The sequence below is a fragment of the Elephas maximus genome, chromosome 25, assembly GCF_024166365.1.
Source record: "Elephas maximus indicus isolate mEleMax1 chromosome 25, mEleMax1 primary haplotype, whole genome shotgun sequence".
Lineage (NCBI taxonomy): Eukaryota > Metazoa > Chordata > Mammalia > Proboscidea > Elephantidae > Elephas > Elephas maximus.
Genome location: NC_064843.1, coordinates 39,338,315 through 39,350,800, shown reverse-complemented (window position 1 = coordinate 39,350,800; position 12,486 = coordinate 39,338,315). Strand labels below are relative to the sequence as shown.

The 12,486-nt window shown below is 49.6% G+C and overlaps 1 protein-coding gene across 1 annotated transcript in view; it reads right to left on the bottom strand.

The window, feature by feature from the left end:
* Positions 1–11,369, bottom strand: part of SNPH (syntaphilin) — a 41,779-nt gene extending 30,410 nt beyond the window's left edge. Inside the window, exon 1 of the mRNA XM_049869448.1 lies at positions 11,276–11,369. The gene's annotated coding sequence lies outside the window, so the exon portion shown is untranslated. The remainder of the gene's footprint in view (positions 1–11,275) is intronic.
* Positions 11,370–12,486: the final 1,117 nt, after the last annotated feature.

The following is a 12,486-nucleotide window of genomic DNA, read 5'->3' as shown; positions in this document are numbered from 1 at the left end:
CACCCAACTGAGTTCTAAACCCTTTACTAGGAGCTTTACCCACGTGGGGTTCCTAATTTAGTTTAATTCTGACAATTGTTTTGCTCCTATGAGACCAGGATTATGATTAAGACGCCCCATTTTTACTACTGAGCAAACAAAGGGTCAGAGAAATTAAGTGGCTTACATGGTCACAAAGTAAGTCCATGGTAGAGACTGAGATGACAATCCAAGTGTGCCCAACTCCAAAGTCTGCGCCGTCTCTACTCAACCAGTCAGAGACCAGACAGAGGTATCTGAACACTGTCCAGGCTTCAATCCTGGTCCCCTTACTCTGGAAAGATCCAGAAGGGCCTGCCTGACTAATCTCTAGGATTCCTTACAACACCGATCTCCTGCCAGTGCTAACTCACTCTGAGGCCCATCATCTCTCAGGCAAGGAACCTCCTGGGTGAGAAGCTCCCCTCCTGTGGGGAAGGGCAGGGTTGCCCAGAAGGAAGTCATGAAACAGGGAATTGGCTCAGTTTGTCCTATAGCTCCAATCTGGTCTCTGCCAAGTGGCTCTCTAGGGCGGCCCCAAGGTGGCTCCACCTCCGGTGGCTGTATCTGCAGGGCAGGGAATAGGAGGATGTGGAGTCGTCAGAGGGTTTCCATCCTCTGAGAGCACAGGGCTCAGGGTAGTGACTGAGCGCTTGGGCTCTGAGAAAGAGCTGTAGGAGGTGGAAGAGGGACCCTGAAAGACAGCATGGGAGCTGGGTCTGTCATCAGATGGACATGGGGAGATAGCAGCAGTAATGAGAAGAAAATTTTAGGCAGAGAGACCAGAGTGAGTAAAGACACTGAGGTGAAAAGGAATGACCCTGCGGAGGGAATGCTGCCAGCCTGCAGTGGGACAAGCCCAAAGGCCACTTAAGGACTTTAAGGAAGTAATAAAGCCTCGAAACGACCTTATCTAGCTCTTTGGCCAGCTCACTCCAGTCAGGCCCAGGGCTAGCAATCTTGCTGTGAAGCACCCAGGTAAAGGTTGGGGAGGGAGGATCCAAGTCATAGGCCTAAAAGAAGACGAATAGGGAGAAAAAGAGAATGAAGAAGCAAAGGAGAAAAAGGGGGGTAAGGAGAATTTAGGCTCTGCTGTCCAGCCACTACTTGATAGCTGTGTGACCTTGGACAAGTTGCTTAAATTTCCTGACTTGGTTTCCTCATCTATACAATACTACCTTCCTCAAGAGGGCTGTCATGAGGATGATATAAGGTCATATATCCCTGTGCCTGGCATGTACTGTACTCTAAGTATGGTAGCTGTTATCATTGACCTGGGCAGGAGTTGAAGCTTAGAGGGGCAGAGAAGCCATTCAGGCCCATGGAGAAGAAAGACAGAAGGAAACAGCGTTCGTGGATGTCTCCTGTACACAGAGGATCGCATCAGATCACCCCCATTTCCTTCCAAGGCAGGAATGATAGATCCCTCTTTGGTAGATGAGAAAATGGCCCACAGGGGTGAGGAAATTTGTCTGAAGTCATGGGCTGACAAGTGGCAGAATTGGAAATGAACCAGGCCTGACTTTGAAGCCTGTGCTCACTCTGCGCAGTGAGCGGCTCCCAGGAGGCCCAGCGGCTGCCTCAGTAGCAGAAGCCGAGGCTCCTCCTCCTCTGGCTCTGTGCCCCAACCTTGAGGAAGTTGTCTGTCAGCACCTTAGGCTGCCCCACTGCCTTCGCCTCGCTGCAGAGCGATGTTTAGCACACTTTTCTCCCAGACAAGCTCAATGTCCAAAATCTGCTACTTCTGGGAGGATGGAAGGGAGGTGGGTGGTACAATGGAGAGAGGAGGGGGTGGGGTGGGAGGTAGGAGGTAGGAGGGGGAAGTGGTGCCAAATCAGCTTCCTTTCCGAAATGAGGCTTTGGGAAAGACCGAGGATTCACTGTGCCTCCGTTTCCACCATTTAAAAAGCCAAAGAGAACAGACGGCTGTCCTTTACTGAGGGGCACCAGCCCTATGCTCCAGCCAAACTGGTGTGCTTACTGCCCTAGGGCTCACATTACACAATCCTATTCCTCTCCTCTCTCTGGGGCCCTGGCTGTGCCAGCCCTTTAGATTCTGCTCTAGTCCTCCCCCTTCCTCTAGGAAGCCTTCCTGGATGGCCCTGCCTACAGGCATTCTTTCTCCTGGGAACACTAGTGGCACCCAGCCCTGTGCTAGAATTCAAGATCCTCGGAACTGCAAGGGACTGTCAAGCACAGTCATTCCAAATTCTGTCCATTTCAAGAATTCCTTCCAGAATATCCAGGCCTGTATGAGCAACCCAGAAAGGAGGAGCTAGCTCTTAAAACACAGTTTCATTGTTGAATGGTTTTTCACATTAGAATGCTTTCCCTTGAACAGAGCTAAAATTTGCCTCCCTGGCACTTGCAAGCACTGGTCTGGAATCCGCCTCTCAGGGCTTTTGGAGGCCCGGCTTTCTTCTCTGAATGTCTGTAGACAATTATCTTTACCCTGAAGACTACTCGTCCATCACTACAGTATAAAAGGCCAAGCCCAATACACCTGGGTTGGGGGCCTGACCCCACCACCTCATGATTATATAATTTGGGGCCAGGATCTTCTTTCTAGTAGCCCCGGTTTCCTCATCTGTAAAAACTCCCTATCTTACCAGGCGGTGGTGAGAATTAAAGATACAAAGCATGCAGACCACTTCGCACTGTGCCTCCCCAATTGTAGGTGCTCAGCAAATGACAGCTGTATTATTTAGTTCATTAATCACTTATTTAGAGGCAGTGTGGCATAGAGGAAAGAACATATAGCTTTGACGCCAAAAAGACCTGTATTTAAACGTAGGCTCTGCCACATAGTAGCTGTATAACCTCGAACAAATTACTTCACTTCTCTGAGCCTCAGTGTCCTCATCTATAAAATGAAGTTATCCTAGGCATACGCTACGTGGGCCTGAATTATCTTGCTGCTTCTTGTTTTCTCTGACCCATCTGTGTCTTGGCCCTTCTTCTTTGGGTCTGCCCCCATTTCTCAGGTTGACAATAACACAGCTACTTTTTTACTGAGCATCACTACTTGCCAGGCGTAGAGCTGAGTGCTTTAGATGAAGATCTCACTCAATCGCCATTCAAACCCCCTAAAAAGGGTACTATTATGGCTAGCACCTAACACTCAGAAGGCACACAATCAAATGGCAGCTGCTACTAACATTTCTATATGCCAAGTACTGTGCTCCATCCATATGTCTTCCCTCCAACCAGGCTAAAAAGCTTCCTGAGGGTAGGCACCACATCTTGGTGCCTGAATATAGAGTAGACACTCAATAAATATTGGTGGAATGAATGGAGATACATATTTCTTTGCATTCCCCCAGACTGAACAGAATACTCTTACCACAGTAGCTGTTTGATAAATATTTGATTAACTGGAGCCACAAAAATATAAACTGTCATCAGTGGCTTTAGTCTGGGTCCCAGAATGCCCTGCAACAATGTCAGTGGGGTTTTTCCTGCTAATTAAGAGTTCCTCTGAGGGTCTTCTCATCAGCTGTCCTGTGAGATTGGGGCTTCTGATGCTCCAGGTTCTCTCTGAACCAGATCCCAGCTTTCCCTCTGCAGGGCTGTACAGCAGGGCTGTATACAGAGAGATCACTTGCTGCCCAGACAACTTCATAAGGTGGCTGGCCCTTGCCTGCCTGTCCGGGATGGCTTCCAAAAAGCAGACACTACCCTCCCAGCGAGGAGCTGCCAGAAGCCTCTCCTCACGCCTATCTCTCAAGGGTGGCTTCTGTGCCAGGCTTCACAGGCCACCAGCCAAGTTCTTTCCTCTGAGGGAGCTGACCAAGCTTCCAGAGACTCCACAGTAGGGACGCCTGGCTAAGGCCAGCTTCAAGGGGCACAGAGGTGTCTGTAGGCCTCAATTCCTAGTGACTCAACCCAGATAGTGCTGCTGAAAGGGTAGGGGTACAACTAGGGCCTAGAAGTAAAAGATTATAAACTGTCAAATTGAGGCCAAACTCCTTAACCTTGTAGACAAGGCATGTGCCAGCCCAGACCTGTCTTTTCAGCCTTGTTTCCCTTCTCTGCCCTCATCCATGGACCAGCCAATGATTACTAAGCAATATGTACCAGGCAACTAAAACTTTACATCGGAGGTCACACATCAAAGGTCTTCCAGAGACACATTTTAATGTGCACATTTAAAAATTCTGCCTAGTTGGCTACATTTAAAAAAAAAACAGGAGATTTCACAAACAAAAAGCATTCAGACTTCAGTGTTATAAATCAGAAGATCTGACAACATTGGACCCACATTCTTGCATGGTTACAATGGCGGGGACAGTTAGCAGCTGCCTTTTTAAAGCAAACACTTTTCAGTTTGCTATTGTTGTTATTAGGTGCTGGCCGTCAAGTTGGTTCCAACTCATAGTGATCCTATGTACAACAGAACGAAATGCTGCCTGGGCCTGTGCCATCCTCACAATTGTTGTAATGCTTGAGCCTATTGTTGTCAATCCATCTCGTTGAGGGTCTTCCTCTTTTTCGCTGACTCTCTACCAAGCACGATGTCCTTCTCCAAGGACTGGTCCCTCTTGATAACATATCCAAAGTAAGTGAGACAAAGTCTCGCCATCCTCACTTCTAAGAAGCATCCTGGCTGTACTTCTTCCAAGACAGATTTGTTCATTCTTCTGGCAGTCCATGGTGTATTCAATATTATTCCCCAACACCATAATTCAAAAGCATCAATTCTTCTTCCGTCTTCCTTATTCATTGCCCAGGTTTCACATGCATATGAGGTGACTGAAAATATCACGGCTTTTGGGTCAGGCACACCTTAGTCCTCAAAGTGACATCTTTGCTTTTCTCCAGCTTGCTACAATCCCTAAACAACCCAGCTGACCTATTTTACCTCTGTATACAACTGAGTTTGAAGTCCCTTGCTTCACTCATTTTTACCATGGTATATAGACCTCTTATGGTTGGAGCCCTGGTGGCGAAGTGGTTAAGAGCTTGGCTGCTAACCAAAAGGTCGGAGTTCAAATCCACCAACTGCTCCTTGGAAACCCTGTGGGGCAGTTCTACTCTGTCCTTTAGTGTCACTATGAGTCAGAATTGACTCAACTGGACGGCAGCTGTTTTTTGTTTTTTTGGTTTAATGGCCTTATGAGGTAGATAGCACCATTTTCCCATTTTACAGATGAGGAAACAGAAGCTCTGAGAGGAAAAGTAACTTGACGAGGATTCAAACCCAAGAAGTCTGACTTCAGGGCCAAACACAAGGACCCTGGTCTGTAGCAAAATGAACAAAATATAAGTTATTTTATAAAGCAAAGTGTATTTGATTTGAAGGTATATCCCTTTTTTCTGATATTATGGCCTTCTTATTCTGGGGTGTTGTTGCTGTTATTGTCAGGTGCTCTTGAGTCAGCCCTGACTCTCAGCAACCTCATGTATAACAGAATGCAACGTTGCCTGGTCCTGCGCCATCTTCATGATCATTGGTATGTCTGAGTCCGTTGTTTCGGCTATTGTGTTAATTCATCTCACTGAGGATTTCCTTGGTTTTCGTTGATCCTGTACTTCACTAACTTTGGGAGTACCAAAAACCCATTGCCTTCAAGTCAATGCCAACTCATAGCGACCCTACAGGACAGAGTAGAACGGGCCCATAGGGTTTCCAAGGAGCAGCTGGTGATTTAACTGCCGACCTTTTGGTTAGCAGCTGAGCTGTTAACCACTGCGCCACCAGTGCTCCTGACTTTGGGAGCAGAGGTGTTAAAATGTTCATTCTCTTATAATATGATAGTGGTTGTAAACAGAACTCTATTTAAGTGTAACTTGAATGTCCTTATCTGGCAAAATAAAAAGTTGGTCAACATGTAACAGATTCCCAAATGTGCTGGTCTTTGAAATCTGCTCTGCTATACAGCTTTTCTGTCCCTAAATGACTGCACGCTTCTGCTACTCCTTTTGGTTAAAAAAACACCTCCATCTATCTGCATCATCCTGTCTTTGAAGAGGTGGCTTTTGAACAAAGCTTTCCCAAGCCCTTTCCCTCTGGCAAACCCACAGAGCCTTTGTTCATGCCTCTTGTCATATTTATCTCATTCTTCCTCAAGTTACAGTTATCTGCATCCTATCTACTTTGTACCCCCAAAGTGGTCACAGAACACAAGAAAGAGTGGCTGAATTGTTAACCAGTCAGAGTTGGAAGAGCCCTTAGAGATCACCACCTCTGGTTCTCTTGTTTTGCAGGTATGGAAAAGCAAAGGGCCTTGCTGAAGGCCACCCAGGAAGTAGACGGCAGAGCTGGGGCGGGATCCCAGTCTCTTGACTCCCTGGTGCTGGCTCTTTCCACTGAGCCAGACTGCTTCCCAAACACTCCCTTTTGGTTTGCTCAGCACCTCAAGTCAGAGGACAGTGTTGAGCATGTGACAAATGCTTCACAAATATCTGTCCATTAAGAGGTGAAAAGCAGCCTGGGAACCACAAGCCTCTCCTTCATCCAAGCCCAAGCTTCATATCACCCACATCCCACCTTTTCCAGCCCCAACTGCCCATCAAAGGAAGAGGCCTGGATGTAAAAAGACCCCATGTAGCTCAGAAATGTAATCCTAACACCTTCACCTTTTGAGGTGTTAGGTGCTTCTCCAGACAGGTGGAATGCTGAGAATAGACATGAAGAATTCTCCTGGTCTACTGGGTGGTTATAGACACTGGACAGGCTTTCTAAGAGGAATTTCATTCTTGCCTCTAGATGCCTCCAAAGACAGGAAAGGTTCTGGTCCACCTGGAACAAACGAGTAGTTCCATTGGGACTGTGCCACAGAGTGAGCTTGGGTGATCCCTTAGACTCTGTGGGCCACCTTCTGGGTTGCTGCAGCCAGGAGACAGCAAGTCTGTAGAACAGTTTAGAAATATTCCAAGCTGGGTAGAATCCTATTATCATTATTATAGGAAAACTCAATCAATGCAGAAAACAAGGAAATGACAATAGCATTAACTCTCTAAAGCCTTCCTGACCCACTCCCTGTTACTCCCCAACTCAGTATGTGTCACAGTCCCTAGACATTTTATCACATGCACATGTTTGGTATCTGCCTCCCTTTGCTTGATATGAGCTTCTTGAAACTAGGGATCACCCCTCACTCTTTCCTGTATCCCCTGTGCTTAGCCCAGGGCCTGGTGAATAAATAATAACAGAAGTTGATCAATGTTTAGTAAGACTAGGCATCTCCTGCAGCCCCCTCTACTGGGACAAGAGTTGCATTTAGGCCTTTTAGAGCCAATAGATGCATCTAGTCCATTTAAGGGACGAGAGCATCAGCTCTCAGAGGGAAACTGGCTTACCCAAGGTTACTCAGTCAGTGGTAGGGCTCAGACTAAAAGCAACCCTTTTGACCAGCACCCAGTCCAGTGCTCCTCCAGGTTCTCTAGAAGATTAGCTGTGTAACCCTGGGCAAGATACTACCTCTCTGTGCCCTGGCCTATTTCACTTGTAAAACAGGTAAAATAATAGCGCCTACATATCCTGGTGGTATAATGGTTAAATGCTTGGCTACTAACTAGAAAGATGGAAGTTTAAGCCCACCCAGCAGCTCTGTGGGAGAAAAACCTGGCAGTCTGCTTCCCTAAAGATTACAGGCAAGAAACCCCTATGGGGCAGTTCTACTCTGTCAAATGGGTTCGCTGTGAGTCAGAACTGACCCGACAGCACCCAACAACAACAATACAAAGGGATGGGCTGAGGAGTGAACAAATGAACCTCTTATTTAAGTAAATAAGTAAAAAAGAACCTCTTAGATAAGTAAAACAGAGCACAGCACATAGCAAGCACTCAAAAAGTGGAGTCTGTCATGGAGCCATTCTCTTAGTAAAGGTACACCTACCACCCATCCACAAAGCAGAGCTCACTGTGACTCACACACACTTCAACCAGCAAGCCCCCTGCAGCTATCACTGGAGAAATGCCTGATCTCTTGTCATGAATCCTTCACCACTTTCCCTTCTCCAAACACCTATGCATGTGTGCAAGTACACACACAGCTCACAGCTATGGCAGCGAGGTATGCGTGGGGAGGCAGCAAGACCTTCAGAACAGCATGCTGTTTCGAGTCAGAAAGACCTGGTATTAGAGAACCATTTCTCCACTTCTTGCTTTGCAATCATGGGCAAGTCACTTAATCTCTCCAAGCCTCAGTCTTCTCTTTAAAATGGGTATAATTTGTTATGAGGGTTATTTGAGAAAGGGATGGTCTGTTGTTGTGTGCTGTTGACTTGATTCTGACTCATTGTGACCCTACAGGACAGAGTATAACTGCCTTGTAGGGTTTCCTATGTTGTAATCTTTATGGGAACGGATTGCCAGGTCTTTTCTCCTGTGGGGCAGCTGGTGGGTTCAAACTGCCTACCTTTTGATTAGTAGCTGAGTGCTTAAACATTGTGCCAATGCCTTTGAGTCGATTCAGACTTATGGAAACCTATAGAACAGAGTAGAACTGTCCCACAGGGTTTCCAAGGCTATAAATCTTTACAGAAGCAGACTGCCACATCTTTCTCTTGTGGAGCGGCTGGTGGGTTCCAACCACTGACCTTTTGGTTAGCAGCCAAGCATTTAACCACTGTGCTTGCCACCAGGGCTCCTGGGAATGGTCTAGTACTCCATAAATGACATTGATAATGATAGTAGTTCTCTCAGAACCAGAAGGAGCCTTAGACATCATCTAGTCCAGAGTCCTCATTATGTAGATGGGGTCACTGAAGCCTTTAGAGGAGGCCTGGTTGTCCCAAGGTCACACAATGAGACAGTGGTAGAACGGGACCTGGGACTTGGGTCTCCTGACTTTCTACTGCCCGTCCATTTTGGCCCACTTGATTCTCCTTATCTGTCCCCTGCCCCCAATCCTCTTCACAGTGATTTTACACCAACCAGCACCATCTGGATCCCTGCTTACCAACGTCGCCACCCTCCCAAGAACACCTGGTGCCTTCAGGCCTAACCAGAGAAACAGGCAACATATCTGTTGGCCACCGGCAATATCAATAATAACAGGATTAGTAATAGCAATAGTAATGACAACCAACAACCTGTACAGTGCCCTACACTTGAAAGTGTGCATACCTACGCCACCACCACGTTTCTGCAGAGCTTCTCTCTAACCTAGTTGGCTCAGGGACATAATTTCCTCAAACTTGTTTGATTCAAGACTTACTGAGCACCTACTCTGTGCCTAGCCATGTTCCAGAGGCTGGGGACACAGAGAGGAAAAAGACAGGGCCTCTACCAGGAAGGAGCTCACAGCCTAATGGGCTTTTCAGGGCGGAGCGGGGTGGACATGACAACTTCTTTTGGTCCAAATGATGCAGCAACAAGATGTCCTGCCCCACCCCATGGGGAAACTCCTCTGCCATGCTGTCAAGAGGCAGAACGTGTCCATGGAGTAAACTGGAGCGAGAAAGGCCGAGGGCAGGAGGAAAAGGACAGGAGGGTGGGGAAGATAAAGAATAAAGAAGACAGGTACCAAAAACTCAACTGCTGTGTCTCAGGGAGAGTCTAGTGAGAGACTCCAGGGAGGGCAAGGGAGAGCTGGGGGATTCGTGTCAAACCTGGAAGCTTGGCTAATGCCCCCCTGCCAGCACTGGAGATTCTTCTGCTTCTGTTCCCTTACAGACTCCACCCTCAGATGCCAGGACTTTCCAAACCCAGTGCTGGGCTACACATGCCTCCTTGGGATCATCATTTGCTAGAATGATGTCACAGCCCTGGCAGTGGAAATGTCTGTGCCTCTGGTTGCTGCCTAGGCCCTCAGCCCAGTTGCCCAACACACTCCAGCATTCATTACGCCCTGGCAGGGAACCATCCACAGGGATGTGGACAAGACCAGTGGAGTGGGATGAGGGGAGCAGGCGGAAAAGGACTATAAGTAGCCACCCCCTCGTCTCTTCCCCTGTCTATCTCCCAAGCCCAGAGGCCCTCTGGGCAATGTGGCGGGGAGGCGGGGGGTGTGGAGGTAGAGAGGGGACTGAGGAAGGAAGTTCCCTGAGAGCCTACTATGTGCCAGGCACAGGCACCAGCACCATTTTAGGTGCTTCCATATACCGCTCATTTAATCCTCACATCAGCCCTCTGAGGCATGTACCCCTCTTCCCAGTTTTACATGTGAGGAGCCGAAGCTCAGGGAAGGGAAGTAACTTGACAAAGGTCACCCCAGAGACGAAGGATTGCCAACACAGGACTGTCTGACGACTCCAGTTCCATGAGGCCCACAAGGTCAATGTTTCACTTGAGAATTCAGAGTTGAAAGAGGTCAACTGAAGAAACCCCAATTACATTATGGCCCAAGTTTAAGTTCTGGGGTGCTTTAGTAGAGGGTCCCCCCGACATGTAAGAGCTGCATGAGTGATAAAATTGTGCAGAGCATCTAACCCAACTCCTGCATCTAAGAGATGAACAGACAGATACCCAGGCCTAATGAATTTTAAGGTGGCTACTAGTGGCCACTTAGCAAGTTAAGAGACTAGTACCCCAATCTCTGGCACTTTTCCTGTACTGTGCTGCCTGCAGAAATCACCTTTTTCTGCGAAGCTCCTCCAGCTCATCCCACACCACCAAATGGACAGAGAAGGCAGAGGAAAAGGCAGCATGTGACCAGGCCTCTCCTTCAGCTTAGAGGGCTGAGGAAGGGAATATGGGGCTCCCTAGGTGAGACGGTCTTCCAAACAGCTCAGCTTCCTGCTGGGGAGTGGAAGGAGAAAGCATCACATCCCAGGGAGCCTGAGGCTCAGATCTCCTACTCTAGGGGGTCACAGGAATTTTTTTTCCAGATGTACTGCAGGGCCCTGGTGTTTCTCAGAGGGGAAGAGGGGAAGGAAGTAGTCACTGGCACTTGACCTTGGGGTGGGTATGGGATTCCATCCTTCTCCTATCCCCAGGTACCCTTGCTTCTCCCCCAAGAAGGAAAGGAGAGAAGCTTAAATGTTTGCCAAATGAGGGAAAAAGAAGACAAATAGGAATGGGGGGGGGGGTCTTAAAACCCCCTTCAGGGCACACCTTGGGCATCTTCCCCGCTGCGGTCGGCAGGCATCCTCTAATTAGTGAGTTTCTCGGTGATGGTGGTGGGGAGGGGGGCGCTGAGGGAGTAGAGGGTGTAGGGGAATGAGGGAGGGTAAGAATGAGTCACGGTTAACCCCTCCCTGGCCGGAGCCCTCCGAAGGATTCTACCGCATTGAGCAAGCTGCCCCCGCCCGCCGCCAGCACGCCCCTGGGAAGCGCAGGGCCCCCCTGGCCCGGCCGCGGCCTCCTCACCTGAGTCCACTCGCCCTCCGCAGCCCCGCCGGCTCGCTCCGCTCCGGCCCGGCTTGGCGCAGCGCCTCTGCAGTCGCTGCTGCGGCCCTGGCCCTGATCAGCAACCTGCGGCGGTGGGAAGAAGAGACAGAAAGGGGCGGGTGAACGCGGGTGGGGACCCCGGGCAGCAGAGCCACCGACCGCTGACAGCTGGGCCGCCGCAGCCTGAAAGCCTGGAGGGCAGGCTGCCGGTCCCGCGCTTCTCAGCTCCTGGGAGCGACCCGCGCCCTCCGCCCTTGGCGCTTTTGGCAGCGGCGGGCGCGGCTGGGGCGGTGGGCCCGGAGGTCCCCGGGGTCCCTGTCATCACCTGTGGAGGCTTCCATGGCTTCAGCTGCCGGGTCCGCGCCGGGCCGCGGAGCTGTTCCCCGGAGCCCCTGCAGGAGGCGGCTCGCTGGGTGCTGTCTGGGGCTGGGGCTGCCGGGAGGGAGGGGAGGGAGAGGTGGATGAAGGGGACGAGCCAGTCGGCGGCTCGCCGGCAGCTGCGTAAGCGGCCCGTCTTCACTTTCCTTCTTAAAGAGATAGTTGGCATCTTGCTCCAGGGGGCCCAGGGGTGGGAATGCAAGCGAGCACCGAGTCGGGTCCTCTCCCACCCACCTACCAGCCTGTGCTTGGAGCTGGGCGGTGGAGCATGGTGGAAGGCACGTTGGTCCACTGACAGGCTGTGTGACCCTGGGCCAATCCTTTCCCCTCTCTGGGCCTTGGCTGTCTCACCTGTAACGTGGGAATGAAGACACCAATCTCTTAGTGCCTGACGCTCAGTCGGCTCCCGTCAAATAGTAATTTCATCTGAACTCTTTTAGGAACATTTTCCCTCCCCAAACCTTCGAGAACCAGGGTTACTTCACGCGAACAGCGAACAGCGCTTGGACTGCTAGAAAAATGATAGCAGGAGTCTTAAATATCTGAGCACGGAATTTTTTCTTTTTTCCTTGAAGTATTAAGATGGTGAATCATCCAAAAGATGGAAAGATAAGCAACCACAAACTAAAGTGTTCATTATGCCTCTTGTCCCTAAACTGCGGTTTCTGGATGGAGCAAGTGGTTTGTCATGGGCTGCTAACCTAAAGATGGGCACGTGGAATGCCCCCAGGCCACTTCATGTAAGAAAGGCCTGGCAAGCTGCTTCCTTGAAGATTACAGCTGAGAAAACCCTGTGGAGCAGTTCTCCTCTG